The following is a 14,861-nucleotide window of genomic DNA, read 5'->3' as shown; positions in this document are numbered from 1 at the left end:
CAATCTATTTAAGTGCTTTACTTACCTGTTGTTTAATATCTGTCTATAATACTGAGGTTCTGCCCAGTAAACCAGAATTGCTCTTAAGTAAATTTTACCTGTAAAACTACACTTAGAATTGACACCTGCAACTTAGTGTGACTAAAACACATCCACACTGCACAGATACAAGCATAAAGCAGTTAGTTTGCATGTTCAACTGCATTACTATTAAATCTTAGCACAATCTAACATACTGTAGTGCCAAACCCAAGAGACCACCCAAAGAGGCCTCTGTATAACCCATTCCATAACCTACAGTAGCTACCTAATACAGGTATGGACAACATGAATATGCAATTTCCAAATGTCTCTCTAGCTACTTTGGTAGATATGGGCATCCTGAAACAATGTAGCTACTGTCTCATGTTCACAGACAACCTTTTAACCCATAAAAAAATCACAGTATGTGAGAGAAGCACATGCATAATTTCACTGAAGGCAAAAATCTCACATACAAACAAGATTGTTAAGAACGCACACTCAGTATCCACCACACATAAGTGTTCACCACACACAAAATCCAACATATGCTGAAACACTAAAAAGCAATTTTCCCAAACCTCAAAGACCTCCTAAGCCTAGAATCATCAACATCTATGCTCAGCAATCTCTAAAAAATTCAACAAAATCAACACCAAACACCACACATATGCCTATACCCAGTGGATCTCCAAGAGCAAAGCTCATAAGGCAAATAAATGCATGACCCATTACGTTTGTTAGAGGAGACCCCCATGGTATGACACATAGATGCCTCACTCACCAGAATAAACTAGGATAAGATAACAGCTAGTTCCTTATATGGAGTCCAGTTATGCAAGCACTTAAGTCACTGCAGCATAGGTACCAACATGATTCTGTCATAGTCCGTGTGGGTGTTTATGACCTGAGACATACCTCCCTGGACTATATGAAGAGAGCCAATGTTGATCTCTCTAAATATGTTTCTTTGGCAGGTATGTGCCTTGCACTGAGGTGCATTCTACCTTCATCAAGAATGATGCCACAGTATGAACAAAAGATGATTAACTTTCATTAATTGGCTTAGTTTCTGGTGTCTTTACAGGGGGATTCAGTATTTGTCAACATACATGGTTAGCAAATTATGTTGCTTTTCAAAGGGTAGTCTGCATATTTCCCTGCTAGGCTTCTATATATTGGCTAAAACTTTATTTATTTATTTTTACATTTGTTAACCGGGTTATTCCAACTGGTCACAGAGAGCCCTTTTTCAGCAGAGATTCGAGGAGAAAAGCTCCAGGAAAATAATTAAAAAATAAGAAAAACCTAACTATTCAAGTTGTAAGATACTTAACAGTACAAAAACAGAGTGAAATATACAATATGAATATATGGGAGTGCTACAAAATCCTGAAGACCAAAACCCTGAGACCAAAATCCGAAAGTTTAAAATACTGAAAACTCAAAATGCTGAAAACGCACAGGATACCAACACTTACTATATTCCAGCACAAGTACATACAGAAACATATTACCCTTCAACTATATGCAGTGGGGCAAGCCGTCCTGCACCCTCCATGTGCGGGGCTGCACCCAACACACCTCCTGCTACTTAAATATATCAACTCCGAGATTGCACTTGTCTACACTAAGTGCAATCTCAGAGTTGATATATTTAAGTAGCAGGGGGTGTGGGGGGCTCACCCCACCACATGGGGGATGCAGGAGGACTTGCCCCCTGCTTATCCTTTGAGAAGAGTAATATAGTTAGTCTTTTATTTGTTTCTGTATGTACTTGTGCTGGAATATAGCAAGTGTTGGTATCCTGTGTGTTTTCAGTATTTTGAGCTTTTGAGATTTTGATCTCAGGATTTTGGTCTTCAGGATTTTGGGCTTTCAGGATTCTGTAGCACTCCCAAATGTATACAAGTTCAAAGTACAGTATTTTGAGAATGCGTTAACAATATGTTTGAGAAATTTGGTTAGCATTAAGTTATTTACAAGGAATGTAGCAATGCCTTTAATATAAAAAAGAATTCAGAATAACATTATGGCATAGTACAACAAAGATGCATTTAATATCATAGATAATAACTGCAGAGAGAGAGTAATGTATGTAGACAGTTTAGGTAGATACCAGGCAGATATGCTAATTGAGAGAAGAAGAAAAATTCATTAGGTAATTTCCTGACAGGTACATATCCATGCATGTTGGAAATTAATTTTTAGTTGCTTTTTGAATTTGCCACTTTTGGTAGTGGAGCAAAGGGAGAATGGAAGTTTGTTCCATGAGTATGCAATTGAATGACTGCAAAGTATTTTTCCAATATTTTTGTTTGGCTTGGTCACCTGCAGAAGGTTTTGTTATGTGCTTCTGATGCCACAATTGGGTGTGTAGGGTGTAATTATGGATATAAGGGCAGGGCAGGAGTTGGGGCTATTTAGGATGCTGTGTGCAATTTGTTGTTGTGATATTTGAAGTATGTGGCGGAGCTCAAGCCATCTTAAGCATTTCAGGGATATACAATAATGGGATTTGTAGGTATAACTGGCTGCAAATCTTGCTATCTTGTTATAGGTGGTTTCTAGTTTGGTTAAGAGATTATTCTGGAGGTTAGTATGTATGGGAGCAACATACAGCAGGAATGGTAGGATAAATGTTTGAGGCAGTATAGGTCTAGATTTGTTAGGAATATATTTGTTGTATAGAAGACCTAGTATTTGATTGGACTTTTTTATACAGTTTAAGATATGTAGGTTGAATTTTAATTGGTTGTCTATAGTAATGCTAAGCAATTTGGTGTTTAAGTCAGTGGTGAGAATTGTATTATCTAAAGATGAGATGGTGAAGTTGTCTTTAGCTGGGTTGAGTTTTTTTTTTTGAAGGAAAAGGAGAAGCTGATCTTTTTGTTGTTGAGAAGCAGGTTGTTTTCAGTTAGTCATTGATCTACTAGGTGCAGAGATTGTTGAGTGATAATGTGGAAATTGTGTATATTGTCAGAGGTGTTAATAATTGGGGAATCATCTGCATACTGCATTAAAGAAGAGTGGGGGCAGGAGACATGGAGGTTATTTGTAAATACATTAAGAAGTTGGGGGCACAGGATAGAACTGTGGGGAACTCCAGTCTTAAAAAGATGGAAAGAGGAGGAGAATGTTTGCCATCTGATGGACTGATATCTGTTTGAGAGGTAGCTGTTAAACCAGGAGGTAGTGGAGGTAGAGAGTTGAAGGCTGGAAAGTTTGTTTAAGAAGATGGGATGGGAAACGGTATCAAATGTTTTGGATAGGTCAAGGAATAGAGCTGATACGAGTTTATTATTATCTCTGGCTTGGGCAATGTTGTGTGTGAAAAATAGGAGGGCAGTGGTAGTACTGTGCAAGGGTCGGAAACCATGATACAGTATGTGGGTGTAATTAGGTTTGACTGTAAGAGATGGTTTAGTATTTGTCTAAGTATACATTTTCCAGTATTTTGGATAAGGGGAATAATATTGCAATAGGCCTGTAATTTGAGGGTTCTGTAGAATTTCCTCCCTTGTGGAGGGGTATTATGAAGAATTTTTTTCCAGATATCTGGTACTGTATTTTCTTGGATGGATCTATTGATAAGTATAAATACAGGGTATGCGATGGATTCAGCTTCATGTTTGAAAAATAATGGAGGGAGTTTGTCAGCTGATGAGGAACAGGGTTTGAGTTTGTTAAGAAGTGATCTGATGAAGGACGTTGCTACAGATGCTAGGGAGAATGATGGAAGACATGAGGTGGGAGGTAGAGTCTTTATATCAAGAGTTTCTGGTTTAGTACGTTTTTCTATTGTTTCAATGAAAAAGGTAAGTAGGCTTGCAGTTTCATTAAAAGGTTTGTTAAGGAAGGGGCTTGGTGAAAATGGGTTCCCTGGAGATAGTAGTTTGTTTATTGAGCTCCAGAATTTCTTTGGGTTGGAATGTGGGTTACTCAAAGATTTTTGATAAAATGTTTTTTTTTGTCTAGGTTGTTTGATTGCGAAGTTGTTTATATAAGTTCAGGTGATACTTGAGTTGTTATTTTTTTTCCTTGCTGTCCAGGCACTGTCTCTGTTGTTCATAAGTGATTGAGATGCCTGGTTTAGCGACATTTTAGCCTAATTTTTCTACTGGGAGCCAGGCTGTTAAGGGTATCTAGGAATATATTGTTGAAGCTTTGGACAGCCTTATTAAGGGGTAATGTGTGTGGGAATGACCAGTTTACAGTGGACAGTAATTCATTTAGGGTGATAGGGTTGTAGTTTTTAAGGTTGCAAGACTCTTTGTGTTGGTGGCGTTTGTTAAGATTGGGAGAGTGTCTTACTATTGAGGTAGGGAGGTGGTCACTAAGGAAGCAAGGTAGAGTGGAAGGGTTATGATAGCACTGGGGGTTGAATATTATTATCCAGTCGATAACTGAGGCATTCTGGGAATTTTTTTGCTGGTGCATGGGTGAGGTGATCAGGTTGGTAAAGCCATAAAAGTTTATAGAGTAGCTAGGGGATGCAGTATTAACAAGGTATCAGTCAATATTCATATCCCCAAGGATGATAGTTTCATAGGGAATGGATATAGAAATCCAAGAAAGAAACTGCTCAAGTATGGGAATGTTTTTACCTGGGAGTTGTAGATTGTGACACTGACAAGTTTTTTGTGTTGATTTAGGTTACAGGTTGCTATAAATATTTCAGTAGGGCAGAAATCAAGGATAGGTATTAGGGGGGGCTGGTCAGAGTAGAGTATAGCTACTCCTTCCCCCTTTTTTTACTTCTATCCAGTCGATTAATATTATAACAAGGGGAGAGAATTTTGCAGTTTGTAATATGAGGTTTTAGCCATGTCTCAGATAGAGCAAGTATATCTGGGTTATATTAAGAAATCTAGGCATGAAGGAGGGCACTTTTATTGAAAATGCTTTGTATATTGATTGAAAAAAAGATAGATGTTTGGAGGCTTGTGATTGTAATAAGTTTTTTTTGGACAGTTGGATAGGGGGTGCTGTATAAGTATGGTTAGAGTGCTGTTGGCAAGGGCCTGGCTTAGGGTGCATATCAGCAGATAAGAGTAGTATTGTGCTTTGAAGTATTTGTATGAAGAAATATTTGCAAGGGAACTGATGTTTTGTTTTGATGAGAGGTTGGGGATTTGCTATGTACAGTACATTTAGCTTGTGAAATGATATGGTGGTATGGTTAAAGAGAGAATGGGCAATAGGGGTAGAGTAGTTATTTGTATGGTGGTTAGTGGGATAAGAGGGTGTGGGAGATGGGGTGGTAAGAAGGTGAAGAGTATGGTAAGTGGTTAGAGCAGAGAAAAGTATTAGAAATAAGAGGGAGAGAAACAGAGTTTTGAAAGGTATAGCCATGATTTAGTTTCAGCTCAGAAATAATTCAAGGGTAACAATTTATTTAAGGTTAGTAGAAGAAATCAGGAATTAACTAAAGTTTTCTAAAGTGAGTGACTGAAAGAGTTAAAAGCAGGTAAGATTTAGGAGGGGTGGGAAGTGGGTGTTACGGTTAATGGTTATGTGGGGTATGAGTAGAGGAGGGAGATGTGTATTGGCTAGTGAGGAGGTACGGCAAAGCAGGTTTAGTTATTAAGGAGATGATGTCAGGGGTGGGTGGGAATGGGGGTAGGGTAGAGGACCACAGTGAGCCTGAGCACAGTGAGGACAAACAGACTGGGATGAGCCAGAAAAGTGGACCATGCCAGCTTCCAAGAAAACAATCAGGAAAACCAAGCTCAGTCAATCCCACTTTGGTGTATTGCAGTATCTTCCTAATAACTAGAAATCTTGTGCTACTAATCTAGTACAGTGTAGTGAAAAGGACTGCCACCTATATAGGGAAAAACAATGCAAGTATAGGCTGCAGGTACATAGATAAACCTTTTCCAAGAGAAGGAAAGTAGTTTTAAGAACTTGATCTAGGAGTACAATAGGAAGAGAAAAAAAATGGGGTGGGGAACCAGTAGTGTGCACGCTTAAAGTAAATAGGCTATAGCAAAATGTCTTCATTTTACAGGACAGATTAAATGCAACTCTAACATACACTAGTTTAGTTGAAAGCACTTTAGCGTTCCACCCACTTAGAACTTATTTAGGCATTGCCAAGCTGACAAACCTACAGACATTGCAAATAAAACCCTAATAATCCCATAGCTTGTATCTAGACCTACTGGAGACATTCAGCATTAAACCAAATACCCTATTTACAGGAGACTTAGCCATCTGTAGACTGGAAACATATGCTGCATCAAACTTGTAAGCATAATGATTCCTGCACTTTATTAATTCAAATACCCTTGACCAGATAGTGTGCACTCTCAGCAGAAGTTCAAAAATACTGGACCTGGTACTTACCAATATGGAAGAGTGCTACACATCCCCTAGTGCTGCATCCTTATTGGAGAGGTTGGAGCACAACGCTGTGTCCTTCTAAATAAAAAATCAACTCAGTAACTCCAGGAAAAACTGCAGCATGAACTATTTTAAAGCAAACTACATCCTATTAAGCATTAATTTGTCAAAATCCAATGACCCTTCTAATCCTGAGTTCACAGCAACCTATGCAGAATTGTTCAGAGAGACCGTCTACACTCATGACAATGGCTGTATAGTGGCTGCTATACCTAGTAGAAGTAATCCCAAAACAAACTCTAAATTTTGTGCAATCCTAACCATAATAGGGTATGTAACAAAAGGAAAAAAAGTCATGGCTAAAATCAGGAAGAGCAACTCCCATAATCATAAGAGCTCTCTAATTAAATTAAACAGGAATCTAAGAGGACTAGTTAAGTCCAACAAGGCCTTCTACATCTGTGTCCTTAACCTCAAAGGCAAAATGGTGGTCAATAGTGCCACCTTCACTGAGCAGAGCGGGATAGAGAATCCTTTCCTACTCAGGCATTTCAAAGAATGTTGGGGAAAAGCACTATATAATATTGTTAATGATAAGCATGAGCTGAAAATGCTGTTAATATTGCTTCATCTTTTCAATGTTGTAACTGCCCTCTTGTTTTTGTTTTGTGTGTTTATTAATCAGAAGTGGGGGTGACACAAATGGGGATATATGTGTATATGGTGACTGGTACACAATGTAGAGCAAAGATGCTGTATAGCTATGATCTCATACCCTTTATACTTCTCTTTGGTTTATAATCTAGAAACTAATAAGTAGTTTAATAGTGAGAGGAAGTATCCTAGAGCTGCCTGGCCCATTGCTAAGCAAAACTGTATTACACCATTTAATATATCTTATATTGCATTGATTGCTTAGAGTAATGTTTGTAACTGATCAGTGTGTCCAGTCCATCGGTTACAGATGTGACATCTACAAAATTGACAGAGTGTATAATGGTTCCTGTGGGACAACTTGTTCACATACCCATACTCTTAGTGTTATGGAATGTCAAAGGACTTTCTACACATTTAAAACTAAAGCACTAATTGAATGGATGAGAAGAAAAGACCCCCATATTATTTCATTACAATAAACCCAAATGTAACAAAAAAAAAATAAACATTTCTGATTAGTACAAAAGCATGATGGTGCTCTTTTAATATCCATCTCTATAAACATGATAGTGGAGGAATGGTAAAAGGGCAACATAGGAAGGTAGCTAATGCTAACATTTCTGTAAGATAATGATAATGTATGGCTAATAAACTTTTGTATTCCCAAATAATGATGAAATACAAGCATGGGGGTAATAGAATTAAAGATGGAACATCATATTAACTATATATATATATATATATATATATATATATATATATATATATATATACAAAATAAGTGTGATATTGTACTACAAGGGGATTTTAATACAGTCTTTGACCCAACATTCAGCAAAATGCCAGAAGGATTGTCCAGGACAGCTAGGACTACAATGATGTCAAATACAATCAGCATGACAATTGAAGGGTGAGATATCTGGAGTGTACGTTAATTATACTGGAGGTATAGCCAGCAGGTTAGAAATGGTTTTGATTTCATAATGATTGATTCCATAAATGGAGCATACAAGTATTGTTTCTGCTGCTCTCTCAGATTATACCATGATACTACTGTCCTTGATATTAACATCGAGCAGGATACCCATATTTCACTGGAGAATTATTCCTTTTTGGTTTCATGCTAAACAAAAATATCTGAAGATTATTAGAAATTGGCTTAGTTCCTCTGGTGTAAACACCTGAGTGTGGGCATCTCTCACGATAAGGCATGGAGAGCTTTGAAAAAAAGGACTCCAGCATTAGTGTCAACTTCTTACTAGAGCTATAGATTAGCTCTAAAGCTGGGTTTAATTAATACTGAAGCGAGATTTAAAGTAATAAAAAATAAACTTTGCAGATATCAGGACAACTTAACATTCCAGAATTTAACATCACTAAAAAGACATGTAAAACTTTACAGATAAGCCACAAAAGCCATATTCCTGACAAATGGGAACATTACAGATTATGATATTGGGCTAAAGGTATTAAATTACCCAAAGTCATTGCCAAGAGATGTCAAGGGAGAATAAGGGAATTGGGTTTGAACACATGCATTCTCCTGAGGGGGGTATCACAACATATATATTAGAAAATTAATATGTTTTTTTTGTTGCCAAGTTATAGATCCATTTAAATTTTAGCAAATGCAAGATAAGTGGCTGTGATTTCAATATATTGTGTCCATAATTTGTTTTAGCCACCAGTAAACCCTGCTGTCGCTAGGGGCTGATCCTGATATTTTATTACATGTTTGTCAAATCATCATAGTACAGCAGTTTTGAGTACTTAATAAACCAAGTGAGCTAAAATAACACATAGGATTAAGAATCCTAAAGAATGGCAAACATGTTTCCCCTTTGTTGGCAGTTACAGTGTTTTCTCAAGGAGCAGGCTTCATAATTTCATTAAGTGTTTTACTACTGACATAGAGCGCTTGACATAGTTGAATCCTTCATGTAGGCATTCTCTCCTCTAAAACTAACATCATAGCTGGTGTTCTCTACAGCTATACCAGTGGCTGTGGAGAGCCTCACTGATTATTCTGCATTGTGAGGATTGCCCTGCAAAAGTTGCTGTTGGTTGGGAGAAAATGACAAGATCATTCATTCACTGATTACATATTTGTGATATGACCCTGTTGTTAAAAAGCCATTATACCATGACCCCCCCAAAACGTGCACGCTGATTGGCCAGCGTGCCTGTTGTAAATCGAGTTATACTAATGGAAAAAGGTCCGGTCGCCCGGACTTTTTTCCATTAGAATAACTCGTTTTTTTAAAACACTGTCTCGCTATGTTAAATGGGTTTAACATAGCGAGACAGCTTTAAAATAAGCAACGGAGATCTCCGTTGCTTATTTTAAAGCTGTCTCGCTATGTTAAACCCATTTAACATAGTGAGACAGTGTTTAAAAGCAGAAAGCAAGATCTCCGTTGCTTTTTTTAAGTTTCTATGTTAAATGAGTTTAACATAGCGAGACAGTTTAAAATAAGCAACGGAGATGTCCGTTGCTTATTTTAAAACTGTCTCGCTATGTTAAACTCATTTAACATAGCGAAACTAAAAACAACGGAGATCTTGCCTTCTCCGTTGCTCTTGCCCACAGCTCTGATGTACTGCGCAGGCGCGCAGTACATCAGAACTGCCGCGGATGCCAGACTTCTGCGGAAGGGCAGTAAACAGGCATTATACTATGTCATTATTTAAGAAAAGTAATAGTTTCTTTTCTTAAATAATGTCATGGTATAATAGCAATAACCCACTTCTGGGTGTGAAGCCCTCGGGACCAAACCACGCCAACCGTGGGTAAATTTAGCATTACCCACACCCAGGTGTGGGTTATTGCTATAATAATGAATGAATGAAAATGGAAGAGGTAAGTGCTATTGATCAGCAACCTCTTTCATGGACTTATATAATAACTGGCAGGACATCAGACACTATAACTCTTAGCTTCATTGCTCAGAAAGTCTTGGTAAAGTAACAAATAATGGTGGTATAAAGGTACAAAATTAGAAACACCTTTAAAATGTTACTTCAATTAAAAAGTTTATAGAAGCACATGCTTTGCATGAACACATATTTTCTAAACAATAAGGAGTATAAAACTTTAGTTTCTGACATTATTGGCTGAGTGATTAAGCAGCAAATCAACTTTTTCTATAAGAGGCAGAGCAAAAATATGAGGCAAAATCAGGGACATTCTGTGAAATCAGGGACGATGATAGGTAGACATTACTCCATGATGAGTTGAATAAAAGTAACTTGTCCCTGCTGTTGTTTGTTGTTAAGCAACAGTTACTAATGGGGTGTTGCATTACTAGTATCACATAACTTATTGCTATTTGCTAAAGATGGCATAACACTTGTACTACTACTACTACTATGGCTTATGTTTTGTGTAAGTTCATGTATGTGAAGAAAATCACTAATTTTTATCTGTGGACACACAAAATAAATGCCAGGCATATGTATAACTCTTCTGAGTAGCAGTAAAAACTTCAGTTAATAATAAATGATCTTTCAAAACAATGGTGTAATACATATGCAGTATTCATACTCTTAAAGTTTCTTGTGATCCGGAGACCTTCACACTTCAGTCTGTATAAATATATTTTGATGTGGACTTAGTGGCTGCCTCTGCTCCCAACCACATCAATACTAAAACCATCCCTGTCCAGAGGCTTGTGTGGGAACTTGAGATGGTGTCATTATTTCTTTAATTTTCCTCACAATCACACCTCAGTCCTGCACAGGAGACCATTATAGTTTGGGTTGGGGTTGGATAAAGTTTGATTATTGTTTATTTTACTTATCTCACAGACTTCAAAGGTATGCAAAGAAAGAAATTATAGCTTATGTAGGGGCATCAAGTTGGAATACCTTACTGTGATCTTTATCTTTTTTTTTTTACTTCTAAACGATTACACATTATGCACGATTGTGCTATAAAAGTCAATTTCAATGCAAAAGCAGACACAATGTCTACAGCTAGAATATTTTTATTGTCTTGAAAGAAAAGTAATTACTTGGTTTAAAATGTAAAGTGTTTTATTGCTTTATGACTTCCTAGCAGCTACACAGTTCTGAGCAAATATCTGAGAGATATTTATTTCTCAAAAAGAGATGTTAACTCCTGTTAAGTTTCTGTTTAGCCTGAGAAATGAAGTCAGGTGACAAAGAGTGATGTCACCCAAGCTAACCCAGCAGTAATTTATAAATAACAACCCAGAAGTAATCTGTGATATTAATTTAAGAGCTCTCTCAGAGAAAGAGAGAGAGAGAGATAGACTGTACATTTTGTATTCTGTCTTTGACCTGGAAACATCCAGTCATCATCACATCTGCACTGGCTGTAAGCAAAATTCAGGGTATAGTATCTCCTTTAGATACAGATAGGAATGTAGTAATTATTAGTTTAGATGTTTTCTGTATTTATTTCAGACTGTTCTGCAATGTTGTTTTAAAATATTTCCTGTGATTTTGAACTCTGAAGTAACTGTGTTTGTTTTCCGAGTATTGTCTTGTGTTTTGTATTATTTATTATTAAATATATTTAAACTGCTCTTTGTGGCTGATATTTGTGAGACATATTTAAGCTCTTAGAGTACTTGCATAAGTATTTGGTGACACTGTACACGTTACTCCTAAATAGCCTTGCAAGTCTTGGTCAAAACTACCATTTGGATTTATAGTAACATTACAAAGTAAGATTGGACACCCTTTGATAAGGGCTTAAAGTAGCTGATAAAGAGCTGGCTGGTGGGAGTGATAACTACCTCATAGTCTGGGCAAAAGAAGGCATAGCTAGTAAACATGTGCCAGCCTTCTGCAGACATGTGTGTGTGGTTGTATATAAATCAAATCTCAAAGTGCATGTGTGTCAGCTATGTGGGCAAGGACACAAAGCCTTGGTTTGACAGAGAGTGTGCTGGAGGTCCTAGCTTGGCCACTTCGCTGAGATCTCAACCCTATAGCTGTGCCAGTTGGGAGTCTTATTGGGGATCTGGAGAAAGAACCAGCCCCAGACTGACTTTGATCTCTGTGTGCTCTTAAGGGAAATTGCATTTTACTGTGTGTGTACTTGTCATTCTCCCATTGTGTATGTCCCTCAATGTTGCCAGTGGTGAGGATTGAGGCTCCTTGATTACTGGCCCAATGCTGGGGCTTCACACACATATACATTTGCCTGCCTTTTTGGTGTAGATGTGAGGAGGCATGCTATGCATATGTATCACAGCAGTCATTTGAATATATATGACTATGGCCATTTGAGCCTTTGCTTTCATCCTTCTCGAACATGAGTCATATGTACAGCCAGTGACTTTCTATTTTGTGCTGTAGGAGACAAGCAGTGCTCCCAGACTGAATGCACATATCCTCTCAAACATTGCCTTATTAGTTTATTGTGAGCTACTATTTTGGCAGCTTTGGAAACTACTTATGTCTACTTTGAAAAAGCAAAATAAGACCTTGATTTATTTTCTTACTCATGATTTTTGCTTAGATCACCACTAGTACAAAAAGATGGGGAAATTCTCTAAAATGTTCCTGATGGAATCTACAACACTATGGATTATGGGGGTTGCCCTGGCCTAATTCAGTTATTTCTTATTCAGTTGTTATTATGTTATCTTGGTAAATTAAAGCATGTTGAAAGCATACAAAAAATGTACACTTAACAGCAACACCGCATATCTTTATTTCTTTCTTTAGTCATACTTTTTGTTTGGATTGTCACTGGATGAAAAGGTTGTTAAAAAAGCTCTAAAATGCACTTCACAGCATCTAGGAAGTCATGGCTTCTAGCAAAGCTGAAGAGTAAGGCAAATTTTAAGAAAAGGGAAAAAGTAAAATATGAAAAATGTAGAAATTTTGAAATGGAAAGAAACAAGAGAGATTGTTTGTGTGTGTGTGTGTGTGTGTGTGTGTGTGTGTGTGTGTGTGTGTGTGTGTGTGTGTGTGTGTGTGTGTGTGAGTGTGTGTGTCTGTGTGTGTGTGTGTGTGTGTGTGTGTGTGTGTGTGTGTGTGTGTGTGTGTGTATGTGTGTGTGTGTGTGTGGCGGGGGTGAAACAGTAGACAGGGGGATGCCATAAAAGTCTTCACCTATGGCTCTATTTCCGTTAAGGTTCATGCTGTATATAGGGTTGCTGTAAGGTAACATTATTGCAACTAAATGCTAGTCACTGTGATTGTCCCTTTATGAGATGGCCAACATGGTGTGGTACACAAACCTATCATAATGTAAGACCACTGCAGCTACAGTTCAGTCACTGTGTAGTACTCCAAAACTTTGCAGCATGAACTAAAAGGTTCTTTATGAAGGGTGGCAGTGACAGAAATATTCAGTGCCTGCTGAATCACTAGATCTAATCTGACAGTCACAAGTATATTAGTAAAGAATTCTGGACAAAGCCAAAAATAATGGAGGGCCAAAGACCCCAAATTAGGGCCAATTTTAAATATTAATATAATTCACTTAAAACATAAATAAAACAACAGGTTTTACATTAGCAAGTGTCTTTTGAAGAATAATAAGTATGAAACTCTAACGTCTGGCATGGTTGACTTGTCTGTAATCCTCAATGATTTACAAGAAAATCAAAACATTTTGAGAGGCACAGGTCAAACAATATGATAAAAAATTACGACAATTCTGCAAATGATATGATGGTATACATATCATCATCTGCAAACAATCAAAAATAATCACATACTATCTAGTAATTGAAATAACTTCTCAATGTCATATTCCAGGTTCCTCAAATAAATCAGTACATCAGCTGCAAATAAAGAAATGTCTATTTCATTCTGTCATGCCAAATAACCATTTCACTTATATTTACCTGTAGTCCATTACTTACCTCACTCACATCTTGATTAATATGTGTGCTTTCACCCTTATTACCAGTTCCTTAATTTTTCCATTGTCTCACCTCAGCAATTGTCCTTCCAAGGGGGTCCTCCATGTAGGTCCTAACTCTCTGTGCCAGCACACTGCTAAGTAATACACGTGGACTATGGGAAAGGGTGACATCTTTTTCTTGCCCCACTTGTCACTGCACAAGCAGACCAATTTACCATAATCTCACTTTGGTGAATCACGCAATACTGTAACCCATTTCTGAAACTTTGATCTCAACCTTGCCTGCTCTAATCCCTTAAAAATGAAAGTCCACTTTACCATATGGAACACCTTCCAAATGTCAACAAAAAAATATATATCGCTGTTGTTTCCCAAATTTCATTCTCAGCCTGAAGGATAAATTTCAGTTGCTAACAAATTTCTCCACAATCTTCCCTTTCATGGTCTCATTATTACCTGTTTGTCAGGCTGGTTGTGGATTTCTGTAACTTTTACATTAAAACCAAGGCAAATATTTTTGCATCGACATTGATAAGAGAAAATACCCAGTAACTCCTCAAGTCCACTCACTCTTGTCCCAGGTGGGGAGGTAATAGCATAGAACAAAGCCTGAAGACACTGTCTCTCTCTGCTCCCTCATTGTATATTTCTCTCAAACTGTCAATGAGAGTGATCACAGGCATCTTATAACATTCTTCATAGAAGGCATCCTTTCCTAAGGCCTTCCGCTTCTCCTTCTTTAACTTACAATAGACTATACCCCTTCTTTACTTTTGGATCCCTCCTATCCATCTTTATCTAATCTTCCTTACCTCCACTCCAAAAATCCTTTCAGCTTAAGCTTTAAATTATGCCATAGAAAGGTCTCATCACCTCTTTGATCCTTTTTTACATTTTCACATCTTACCATCATGCCATCAGTTCTTGTTGCCCTTTCTCCTTCTTCTTCATCATGAAATATTTTCCAACATTGCATTCAGCAAAA

This window comes from Protopterus annectens, chromosome 5.part0 (assembly GCF_019279795.1).
Source record: "Protopterus annectens isolate FY-2018-M chromosome 5.part0, PAN1.0, whole genome shotgun sequence".
Lineage (NCBI taxonomy): Eukaryota > Metazoa > Chordata > Ceratodontiformes > Protopteridae > Protopterus > Protopterus annectens.
This window is presented reverse-complemented; position numbering follows the sequence as displayed.